The sequence below is a fragment of the Eleutherodactylus coqui genome, chromosome 4, assembly GCF_035609145.1.
Source record: "Eleutherodactylus coqui strain aEleCoq1 chromosome 4, aEleCoq1.hap1, whole genome shotgun sequence".
Taxonomy (NCBI): Eukaryota; Metazoa; Chordata; class Amphibia; order Anura; family Eleutherodactylidae; genus Eleutherodactylus; species Eleutherodactylus coqui.
The window spans coordinates 144242089-144255122 of NC_089840.1; positions in this window are offsets into that span (position 1 = coordinate 144242089).

Consider the following 13034-nt stretch of genomic DNA (forward strand, 5'->3'; position numbering starts at 1 on the left):
CCACTCCCCATCACACAGAACCCCCCTCACTCACCCCCACTCCCCATCACACAGAACACCCCTCGTCCCCCCCCCCACTCCCCATCACACAGAACACCCCTCACTCACCCCCACTCCCCATCACACACAGAACCCCCCTCACTCACCCCCACTCCCCATCACACAGAACCCCCCTCACTCACCCCCACTCCCCATCACACAGAACCCCCCTCACTCACCCCCACTCCCCATCACACAGAACACCCCTCGTCCCCCCCACTCCCCATCACACTGAACACCCCTCACTCACCCCCACTCCCCATCACACACAGAACCCCCCTCACTCACCCCCACTCCCCATCACACAGAACACCCCTCGTCCCCCCCACTCCCCATCACACAGAACACCCCTCACTCACCCCCACTACCCATCACACACAGAAGCCCCCTCACTCACCCCCACTACCCATCACACACAGAAGCCCCCTCACTCACCCCCACTCCCCATCACACAGAACACCCCTCACTCATCCCCACTCCCCATCACACAGAACACCCCTCGTTTCCCCCACTCACCATCACACACAGAACACCCCTCACTCACCCCCACTCCCCATCACACACAGAACACCCCTCCCCCCTCTTAATCATACCGAGGACGTTCCCTCTCACTGACTGCACTTACTTTCACTATGGTCTCTGCGCAGGCAGGCAGCCTCTCCTGCACATCGGTGCTTCCTCCCAGGACCTCCGCTCAGACCCCTCCCCTCTGATGATCTCTGTGCTGGAGAACCAGATGGGGGAGGGGTCGGAGCGGAGGTCCTGGGAGGAAGCACCGATGTGCAGGAGAGGCTGCCTGCCTGCTCAGAGACCATAGTGAAAGTAAGTGCAGTCAGTCAGTGTCGTGGAAAGTAAGCCCCGTGGGCCCCCAGGGGCTCAGGGGCCGGGTCGCAACCGCACCCCTAGCACCCCCTATATGTACGCCAGTGTTTTAGGGGAAACCTTCAATTTGGACACCCTTTAAGAAAAGATAACCATACTTTTTTAAGCTATAAAATAATTGGAATAGGTAGTATACTGAAAATAATTATACTACAGGAAGATATAATATGTTTGGTCATCATTCATCTTGCTTTATTTACACTTACTAAAGGTGCGTTTAGACGTAACAATTATCATTTGAAAAAAATCGTTCAAATAAGTCAAAGTAAATGATAATTGTTTGATTTAAACATGAGCTAATGAACATTGAACAGGAATTGTTCACTTCTCGTTCGTCGTTCAGTCTCAGCTAGCATAAAAAAACATTGTTGGCTTCTTATAGATGTATTTAAATACTACCATAGGCATGTGAGACCCTGAATGAGGAGTGAACGATTCTCAATGATGACATCACTCGCTCAATTACTCAAGAATCTGCATTACAATCCAATATTAGATAAAAAACACATCTACCAGGTACTGATGTAGCAAAGTTTAATTTGAGTGTGATAGCTTTCGGTGACAAGTTCATATCTTAAGCCAAATAAAAGCTATTGCTCTCGTCTTAACCCATTCCAATCCAATCTGTATCCTGGTTTTCCTAGGGGGCTTACTCTTTTTCTGCCGTTATACAACAGTGCTATATGCTGGCTAAAGCCAGTACTGCATGAGGTGACACCTTGGATAGGTGCAGACAGGAGAGAGGCTGGCAATATACAGTAAGAGAACCCCGATGGACGTCTTCCAACATCAGAGCTGTACAGCCTTAAATCATAATGTCTTCCGACGTCAGACAGTGGATTGGAAAGGGTTAACACAACACCCATTATAAAGCAATTAAAGGGGAAACAAACCGTGACACAAAGTTATCATAACAGGTTACATCTCTAGTCAAACAATGCTACATCTGTAGATATAAAATGCGTCATGCACAAGACTGTGATTAAAATTAATTGTTACCTGTAACAACAGCTACATTTTTAATAAAGCAAAGCTGAGATCTGATTGGTAATTATGGGCAATGCTGATCATTTGTACTTTGCTGGACCCCTCTTTTACCATCCTGAAACTCTTCCTGGGACTTAAAATTTCTGTGGTTCCACTATCCTTTTTTATCACAGTAGGTAATAAACATTTATGGATCTGGCCTGCCCATTATGATACCATTGCTCAGCAATGGAGTGATAAGTCCCCTGATGCAAGCACCGAGTCATGACTCACTCCTTGGGTGACGTCACATTGTGATGTTTTCTTGGCAGACTGTTTTTACGGGGTGGTTTGCCATTGCATTCCCCAGTCATCTTGTACACCCCAGCAAGGTGGGTACACATTTTACTGACCTTGGGAGGATGGAAGGCTGAGTTAACCTTGAGTCGGCTACCTGAAACAAGCAGGGATTGAACCCGCAACCTTCATGAATACTCTATGAATACATCATTTTAAATTAAAGCATAATAAAATAAAAGGATTATACAGTATTTGAAAACAGTATTTTAAACAGACCTTTAAAAGACCTTTTTTGGATAAAGACCACTTTAAATTGAGAAATCTGTTAGATACCTTAAATGGGTTATGCAGACAGCTCCATACACATTGCAGCTGCTTGGGTTGGTAAAGCAGGCACTGTTTACCTTAAATTCAGTGGAAGCAGTGCCTGTGTTACCAATCCAGGCCTACCCTGAGGATAGGTCATTAATAATGAAGAGGTGGACAACATTTTTTATTGGAACAAACTAGTACAGACTATACAGACCTGTGAGGCAAGCAGTACATTCTCCCCTCCGATGTCCTATTTAGGGTTCAGCAAGAAAGTGTACATGACACACAAATTCGATTCTCTCTTGCTTTGGTACGATGAATGCAACCATATATATCCTCTTGGCTAATCAGCCTATAGCACCCATTTTCTATTAGTGCCCTTATCAAGACTTCAGTGCAGATTTGCCAACCTGAATTTTCCGTTATTCTGAACAACTTATCGAAACATCACAGAGAACCAACAATTCTTTTGGACACATTGGGACATCATAATGAAAGATGTTTATAGGTTGGATACTGATATGATACCAGCATTGACTGAATTGTAAAATGATAAAAATTACAATCATAATAACCTGCTCAATTACTACAAGTGTCAAAAATTACAGACATGCTGGAAAAAAGTGCTCTATTTTCATGGGCTGTGATAAAGGACCAGCACTTTTTAGTAATTTTACCCATGTGGTGGTTTTATGGCCCTATTTTTTGTCCTGGGCTGCCAAATATTATTTTTGCTGCCTTTTTTTCTTCATCACATACAGACCTGTATTTTAATAATTTTCTTTACTGATTTTTTCCCTTTTTTTCATCTTATTATGGGTATTGTTTAAAAAAAGCAAAAAAAAAGGATTTTTTAAAATGTATAGTTCTTTATTTTTAAAATTATCATATTTATGTGAGGGGGTTCATCATTTTGTTTTGGACATTTTGATATATAATTTGTAGAATCTCACATTGCAGGGTGGATATAGAAACAGTTTATATTGGTACAAGTGTTAGATCATTTTTAGAGATGAGCGAACGTACTCGGATAGGCACTACTCGTCCGAGTAATGTGCCTTATCCGAGTACCTCCCCGCTCGTGCTGAAAGGTTCGGGTGCCGGCACGGAGCGGGGAGCTGCAGGGGAGAGCGGGGAGGAACGGAGGGGAGATCTTTCTCTCCTTCTCTCCCGCCCGCTCTGCCCCGCTCACCTGTCAGCAGCGGCAGCTCCCGAACCTTTCAGCACGAGCGGGGAGGTACTCGGATAAGGCACATTACTCGGACGAGTAGTGCCTATCCGAGTACGTTCGCTCATCTCTAATCATTTTCTTTTTTTTTCATATTTCATATTTATTTACTTAACTTTGTAACTTTTTCTACACATATGTCCTCCATGAGGTCATCTAAGACCTTGGGGGGACATTCACATTGTATTATTATTTTCTTATTTCACACTTTCCCACTATAGCTGAAGCATCAATAGCAACCAGTTACAAGGAAAAACATCCCCCTAGTGTGACAGTAGACACTGCTGAGCTAGTCAAGGGCCAACTAAGACCTTGCAAAGCTGACATTCCGGAGATCGTCGGAGATCACTTCATCGCCATGTCCTATGCACTGCCAGGTCCCATGCACTGCTGCTTCCTGCATTCTCTACATAGTGGTCATTGAGCAGTTAAAAAATGCTTCTGTCTTCTCCTCCGGGTCCTCAGCTGTGTCTGACAACCACTGTTTTATTGAATGAGGACTGAACAAGCTCTATTTAAACTGAATGATAAGTGAACGAGCCACACTGCATAAAATAAAAAGTGAATGATTTAGTGTTCATTGTTCAGTCGTTGGCTGCCTTTAGATTGAACAATTCTGCGTAAAAGGGCCTTCAGTCGTAACAGAGAGATAAAAACATCAAATCGCATTTAAAAGTGAACAGCATGTTTATTTGAATCACCTGATATGCCAACAAATACACATCCATCCAATTATGTGTGTTTGAAAGGTCAATCCTCAAAAATATACATATACATAAAGACACAAATTATAAACAAAATGTAGCAACGAAAATATCACCAACCTCTGCTGTGACTGAAGGGACTAATGATGAGATCACATGACGCAGAAATATAAAATATAACACCAGTGAAAAATATATAATGATGAATGCAATGCAACCTTAAATTCCACACCTCACCTCAATAAATCTATTTGTTATTCTTGGCAACATTCCTTTAAATCAATGTCAAACCCTTTAAACAAGTCTTTAAAACGACAATTGGAAATTGAACACCAAGCCAGAATCTAGAGATGAGCGAACGTACTCGGTAAGGGCGATTTCGCAATCGAGCACCGCGATTTTCGAGTACTTCACTACTCGGGTGAAAAGTACTCGGGTGCGCTGTGGGTGAGCGGGGGGTTGCAGCGGAGAGTGGGGGGGAGAGGGAGAGAGAGAGGGTTCCCCCCTGTTCCCCGCTGCTACCCCCCACTCCCCTCTGCAACCCCCCGCCCCACAGCGCACCCGAGTACTTTTCACCCGAGGAAATTCGCTTAATTTCCCTGGAATATGCTGCAGCCGGCCACGTGAATGGATGAAGAAAATTGTGAATAATAGCCACACATACTTGGAAAAACAGCCGTGTGAATGGGTCGGTAAGTGGAAAGTCAATGGTAGTCTACTTATTCATAGAAGATTGCCTGTTTTGCCAACTGTTATCTGTTGGGAAACTCTACAGAAAGTGATCATTTTGCCTGTAGTGCTTACAGAGGGAAAATGAAGCATTGCATAGTGCCCATTCAAATCAATGACTCTACTGCCCTAAGGCCACTTTTGCATCATGTTTTCACCATATATTTTGTTGAGAAAGCTATGAATGTACTTATTAAATGTATCAATAGGGATCCATTAGTCGTATAGAAACCAAAAGAGTGTCCTTTAGGCTCCAGTCTGGCCAGTATATGTTAGTACACCACATAAAAAAGAGGATGAAAAGGATGGAATGGCAACTAGAGAAGAGCGAGCACACTCGTCCGAGCTTGATGCTCGTTCGAGTATTAGGGTACTCAAGAAGCTTGTTACTCAAGACGAACACCACACGGTACTTGAGTCAATTGCATTTCCTTCCCCACATGTTTAACGCCATTTTCTAGCCAATAAACATGAAGGGAAGACATTACCACTTCCTGCTGCGACGTGCCAGTCCTTTCCCCCCCACAGTAATGAGTGGCTGGGCCAATCAGGTGACCACCGAGTACTTAAACTGCTCCCGCCTGCGGCACGCCTCAGACGCATACTGGCAGAGGTTAGGGATAGTGCTGCTGCTGTTATAGGGACAGTGTTAGAGTAGGATCCAGTCGTCAAGAACCCCAACGGTCCTTCTTAGGGATACTCCACATCGTGTGCATCACTGTTGTTGCTGGCTGGGAGCAGTAGTGCACCAATTTTTTTTCAAAGCATCTCGGGTTGTGCAGGCCATTTCAACTATAGCATTCCCAGTCTGCAGTGTATTACGCAGAGTTTAGGGACAGAGCTGCCTATATGGGGAAAGTTTTACAGGACTCCTGATCCTCTGTGCAAGAACCCCAATGGTCCTTCTCAGGGCTACATCTCACTGTGTGCATTATAGTTGTGGCTGGCTGGGAGCAGTAGTGCACCAACTTTTGTATTACACATCTAGGCCTGTTCCCAGCCTTGCAGTTACAGCATTCTCAGCCTGCAGTGCCGCACAACCAGCTCTCACCGTGAAACTGCACTCTAACATCTCCTAGCCTACTGTAAACTAGTTCAGTTATACCATTCTGTGTGTTCTGTGCAAAATGCAGAGTTTAGGGACACAGCGACTTCTTTAGGGAAAGTTATACAGTCCTGATCCTCTGTGCAAGAACCCCAACGCTCCTTCTTAGGGCAACATCTGACCGTGTGCTTTACAGTTGTGGCTGGCTAGGAGCAGTAGTGCACCAACTTTTGTATTACGCATCTAGGCCTGTTCCCAGCCTTTCAGTAATAGCGTTCTCAGCCTGCAGTGCCGTACAACCAGCTCTCACCATGAAACTGAACTCTAAAATTTCCTAGCCTATTGCAAAGTAATTCAGTTATACCATTTTGTGTCTGCAGTGCATTAGACAGAGGTCTCACCGCTAAACAGTACTGTAATATTTCCTGGGCCACTGCAAAGTATTTCAGCTCTGCCGCTCTGCAGAGCGTCTCACAATACCCTTTCCTTGGTGGGGTTGAGCTAGCCGCAGTTACCAGCACTATCCACTGGCTTTAGAGTCTTCTCCCACTCCATACAGCCTCTCTTATCTACAAGTCTCTGCGAGCGGTAACTTACCCCTAGGTATCAGCGAAAGACAGTGGGTTAATTTTTTCGAGTCACAGTATAGAGCCTCTGCTATCTACAAGTCTCTGTGTGCGGTGAATTAAGCCACAGTTGTCAGTGTTGTACAGTGGGGTAATTTATTTGGGCCCTGCTCTATTCTTAATTCGCCATGATGAGGAGTAGGGGTAAGGGTCGAGGACGCGGTTGTCCAAGTGAGGGTGTGGGCACAGGCTGAGTTCCTGGGCCTGGTGAATCACAGCTGGCTGTTGTGGGATTAGGAGAGAGGCAAGTTTCTGGGCTCCCCAGCTTCATATCACAATTTACAGGTCCGCGTGGTAGACCTCTATTACAAACAGAGCAGTGCGAGCAGGTCCTGTCGTGGATGACAGAAAACGTGTCCAGCAGTGTATCGCCCAAACAGTCTTTTACGCAGTCCACTACTCCCGGCCTAGGGACTGCAACTCTGAATCCTCTGGCTGCTCCTCCTTCCTCCCAGCCTCCTCACTCCATGAAAATGACATATTCTGAGCAGGCAGACTCCCAGGAACTGTTCTCGGGTCCCTGCCATGAGTGGGAAAAAACGGTTCCTCTCTCACCTGAAGTCCCCAGTGATGAGGCTGGGGACTTCCGGAAACTGTCTCAAGAGCTTTTTGGGGATGAGGATGATGAGACACAGTTGTCTGTCAGTGAGGTAGTAGTAAGGGCAGTAAGTCCGAGGGAGGAGCGCACAGAGGATTCGGAGAAAGAGCAGCTAGACGATGAGGTGACTGACTCCACCTGGTTTGCTAAGCCTACTGAGGGCAGGGCTTCAGAGGGGGAGGCAAGTGCAGCAGCAGGACAGGTTGGAAGAGGCAGTGGAGTGGCCAGGGGTAGAGGCAGGGCCAGAGCGAAGAATCCCCCAACTGTTTCCCAAAGCACCCCCTCGCGGCAAGCCTCCGTGCAGAGGGCTAGGTGTTCAAAGGTGTGGATGTTTTTTAGTGAGAGTGTGGACGACCGACGAACAGTGGTGTGCAACCTGTGTCACACCAAGATCAGCCAGGGAGCCACCACTACCAGCCTGACCACCACCAGCATGCGCAGGCATTTGATGGCCAAGCACCCCACAAGGTGGAACGAAGGCCATTCACCGCCTCCGGGTTACACCACTGCCTCTTCCCCTGTGTCACAACCTGGCACACAGATCCAATCCCCTTCCCAGGACACAGGCACGAGGGCCTCCCGGCCTACACCAACACCCTCACCTCCACCGTCCTCCACTCCATCCAGCAATGTCTCTCAGCGCAGCGTTCAGCTGTCGATAACACAAGCATGGGAGAGAAAGCAGAAATACACTGCCACCCATCCGCATGCATAAGCTTTAAACATGCACATTGCCAAATTAATCAGCCTGGAGATGCTGCCGTACAGGCTTGTGGAAACGGAGGCTTTCAAAAACATGATGGCGGCGGCGGTCCTGCACTACTCGGTCCCCAGTCGCCACTATTTTTCCCGGTGTGCCGTTCCCGCTCAACACCAGCATGTCTCCCACAACATAATTCGTGCCTTCACCAACGCGGTTACTGGGAAGGTCCACTTAACCACGGACACGTGGACAAGTACTGGCGGGCAGGGCCACTTTGTCTCCCTGACGGCACATTGGGTGAACTTGGTGGAGGCTGGGACCGAGTCAGAGCCCGGGACCGCTCACATCCTACCGGCACCCAGAATAGCGGGTCCTACCTCGGTGCTGGTATCTGCGGCGTTTTATGCCACCTCCTCCAAACCCTGCCCCTCCTCCTCCACCACGTCTACCTCTCAATTAAGAAGTGTGAGCACGTCGCCAGCAGTCGGTAGCACGCGGCGCGGCAGCACATCAGTGGACAAGCGTCAGCAAGTCGTGCTGAAACTGATCAGCTTAGGTGACAAGAGGCACATGGCCCCCGAGCTGCTGCAGGGTCTCACAGAGCAGACCGACCTCTGGCTTTCGCCGCTGAGCCACCAACCGAGCATGGTCGTGTGTGACAATGGCCGTAACCTGGTGGCGGCTCTGCAGCTCGGCAGCCTCACACAAGTACCATTCCTGGCCCACGTCTTCATTCTGGTGGTTCAGCGGTTTCTAAAAAACTACCCTCACTTGTCTGACCTGCTCGGCAAGGTGCGCCACGTCTGCACATATTTCCGCAAGTCCACCACGGAGGCTGCCACCCTGAGGACGACCACCCTGGCTGCCACCCAGTTTCAGCTGCCAGAGCACCGACTGCTGTGCGACGTGCCCACACGCTGGAATTCTACGTTGCACATGTTGGCCAGGCTGTACGAGCAGCGTAGAGCAATAGTGGAAAACCAGCTGCAACATGGGTGGCGTAGTGGAAGTCAGCCTCCGCAATTCTTTACGGAGGAGTGGGCATGGATGGCAGATATCTGCCAGGTTCTCGGAAACTTTGAGGAGTCTAGCCAGATGGTGAGCGGCGATGCGGCAATCATTAGCATTACCATCCCTCTGCTTTGCCTGCTGAGAAGTTCGCTGCTAAGCATAAAGGCCAACGCTTTGCGGTTTTTCTAACAGGAGACGGGGGATGACAGTACGTCGCTTGATAGCCAGACCACCCTCATGTCTATATCTCAGCGCGTTTTGGAGGAGGAGGAGGGGGAAGAGACAGCTGGCCACACTGCAGAGGGTACCCATGCTGCTTGCCTCTCATCTGTTCAGCGTGTATGGGCTGTAGAGGAAGAGGAGGAGGAGGATCCTGAAAGTCATCTTCGATATGTTGTGTACTGGTACCCTGGCACACATGGCTGACTTCATGTTAGGCTGCCTTTCCTCTCGGATATTATTACTCCTCCTCCTAAAACAGCATGTCATCACGCTGAACTGCCAATTTCTATGCAGCCCAAAATGCTCTGTCAAAAACGTTTAAAAGTTTTATCTGTTTTTAAAGTTTTAAAAGTTAAACTTAAACCATTTTTTTGCGGAGGGCTGCCTCCAGGCTCTGTTGCAAATTAACCAATAACGAGCTGTATCTTCAAAAAATGTTTGTGGCTTTCACCTGCCCTTGTGGTTGAGCAATTTTTCAGAGGTACAATTGTACTCTTGGTACACCAATTTTTGAGGCCATTGTCAATACTGTTAGCAAACTAATTTTCCCAAGCTTCGCCAATACTCTTGGTAAACAGATTTTTACAGGTGTTCGCCTATACTATTGGTACACCAATGTTACTGGGGTCCTCCTATACTCTTGCTACAGAAATGTTACAGAGGTTCGCATATACTTTTGCTACAGAAATGTTACTGGGGTCCGCCTATGCTCTTGCTACAGAAATGTTACTGGGGTCCGTCTATACTTTGGCTATAGAAATGTTACTGGGGTCTGCCTATACCTTTTATACTGAATGGTTTGAGGGGTTCGCCTATACTCTTGCTACAGAAATGTTACAGGAGTTCACCTATACTTTTGCTACAGAAATGTTACTGGGGTCCGCCTATGCTCTTGCTACAGAAATGTTACTGGGGTCCGCCTGTACTTTGGCTACAGAAATGTTACTGGGGTCCGCCTATACCTTTTCTACTGAATGGTTTGAGGGGTTTGCGCTATACTCTTGCTACAGAAATGTTACAGGGGTCTGCATATACAGTTTCTACTGAATGGTTTGAGGGGCTCGCCTATGCTCTTGCTAAAGAAATGTTACAGGGGTTCGCCAATATTTCTGCTACAGAAATTATACTGGGGTCTGCCTATACTCTTGCTACAGAAATGTTACTGGGTCCGCCTATTCTTTGGCTACAGAAATGTAACAGGGGTCCTCCTATACTCTTGCAACAGAAATGTTACTTGGGTCCGCCTATACTTTTGCAACAGAAATGTTACTGGGGTCCGCCTATACTCTTGCTACAGAAATGTTACTGCGGTCTGCATATACTTTGGCTACAGAAACGTTACTGGGGTCTGCCTATAACTTTTCTACTGAATGGTTTGAGGGGTTCGCGCTATACTCTTGCTACAGAAATGTTACAGGGGTCTGCATATACAGTTTCTACTGAATGGTTTGAGGGGCTCGCCTATGCTTTTGCTAAAGAAATGTTACAGGGGTTCGCCAATATTTCTGCTACAGAAATTATACTGGGGTCTGCCTATACTCTTGCTACAGAAATGTTACTGGGTCCGCCTATACTTTGGCTACAGAAATGTTACAGGGTTTTGCCTATACTTTTGCTACAGAAATGTTACTGGGGTCCGCCTATACTCTTGCTACAGAAATATTACTGGGGTCTGCCTATACTTTGGCTACAGAAATGTTACTGGGGTCCGCCTATACTCTTGCTACAGAAATATCACTGGGGTCCGTCTATACTTTGGCTACAGAAATGTTACTTGGGTCCGCCTATACTCCTGCTACAGAAATGTTACTGGGGTCCGCCTATACTCCTGCTACAGAAATGTTACTGGCGTCCGCCTATACTCCTGCTACAGAAATGTTACTGGGGTCCACCTTTACTCTTGCTACAGAAATGTTACAGGGGTCTGCCTATACAATTTCTACTAATGGTTTGAGGGGTTTGCCTATACTCTTGCTACAGAAATGTTACAGGGGTTCGCCTATACTTTTGCTTCAGAAATGTTACTGGGGTCTGCCTATGCTGTGGGTGCACAAAGACTTCCCATCGCAGTGTTTTACCTATCTGGCACAAATACACTGACTGACTAGGACAGAAATGTGGGCCGAGGCCGAGGTCCTTGGCAGGGTGAAACTCATGTTTCTGCTCTCTAATTTCTTCCTGTGTGATACCAAGGATTGTGGAGATGTGTAGAAGTGCTGGCACCTGAGTCCCCTTTATGCCCATGTTTGTGGCTCCTGGCAATTTTGTGACGGAGGTGGCATGGGATTGGAATAATAATTGTACGTCAATTTATCATCAATTCTCAACAGCATTATGGGCTATCGCCCACACTTTCAAAGAGGGTCGCTGCCTAGCCCTGCCAACCCTCTGCAGTGTGTGCCTCTGATTTCTCCTCATCCATTACGCACTTATAAATAGACACGAGGGTGGTGTGGCTATGAAGCGAGTGTGTGGCATGAGGCCAGCTGAACGCTGCGCAGGGAAACTTTGGATGTGCTGTGGACGCAGGGTTGTGCGGGGGGGGGGTTGGACAGCAATGCCAGCATGTAACCTAGGAGAAAAGGCAGCGATGTCACCCGCAGGCAGTGATTGTCCTTGGTTGCAGGTAGTGTGGTGCTTAGCTAAGATGTGCCAGCGCGTGTGCCTTGCTCATGAGGGTGTGTCCGAAGTAAATTGTTAGGGGGGTGACCGCCAGACTCTTGCCTCCATTTTGGCTTAATAGTGGGACCTGGGAGCCTCAGATGCAGCCATGCCTGCTGCCCCTGCCCTTCCCTATCCGTTTCTGTGGTGTTTCCAAGACTTTCTGATATTTTCTGGTGTTTCACAAGTTATCACCTATGCGGAGCATCGGTCCAATACAAAAATACTCCAGTCCCCTATTGACTTCAATGGGGTTCGTTACTCGAAACGAGCTCTCGAGCATTACGAAAAGTTTGACTCGAGCAACAAGCACCCGAGCATTTTGGTGCTTGATCATCTCTAATGACAACATATATTATGCTATTTCATCCACCAGAAGCCGGGAGAAAAAATATATACTGTGCAGTATGCATCTTTTTGACTTGAAAGCCTGTTGGTGACAGTTGCCACTGCATGCCATTCTTCACCCATATTCTATTATGGCATCCTAACAGTGTCATTTATTCTATCACCAATAGTCTATTAGGGCATCTGTTTATTGTGCACATTATGAGAAGCTCATGACGTATACATTAAGCTGTTGCCATAATAGCTCATGTGTGCCAGATGCCACTGATAGGATGCCATCACTTCCATCACAGCCTCTGTTTAATAGGAGCTGCTCATGAGCTTTTTATGCTATGCTATAATAACTGGACAATGTTCATGGTATCTGAAATACAGTGCATACAGGACTGCGTACTCTGTGTAAACGGTGTGCCTCACATAAATTCATACTCTGTAAGTCTCTAAGGGAACATTATTTTATGAAAAAGCTTAAAATAACGGAACAGAGAATTCTACCTAATACACCAATGAACTTAATATTCCAGGCTGAGATTTGCCGGTGAATTTCTTGCATAGCTGTATTGTGCTAGAACAAAACTGAGGAGCCAGCAGTATTTTGGTAAATATAATAAATGTATATAATGTTGGCTTGCTACAGAGAAAATATGGCATTTAGGGGAT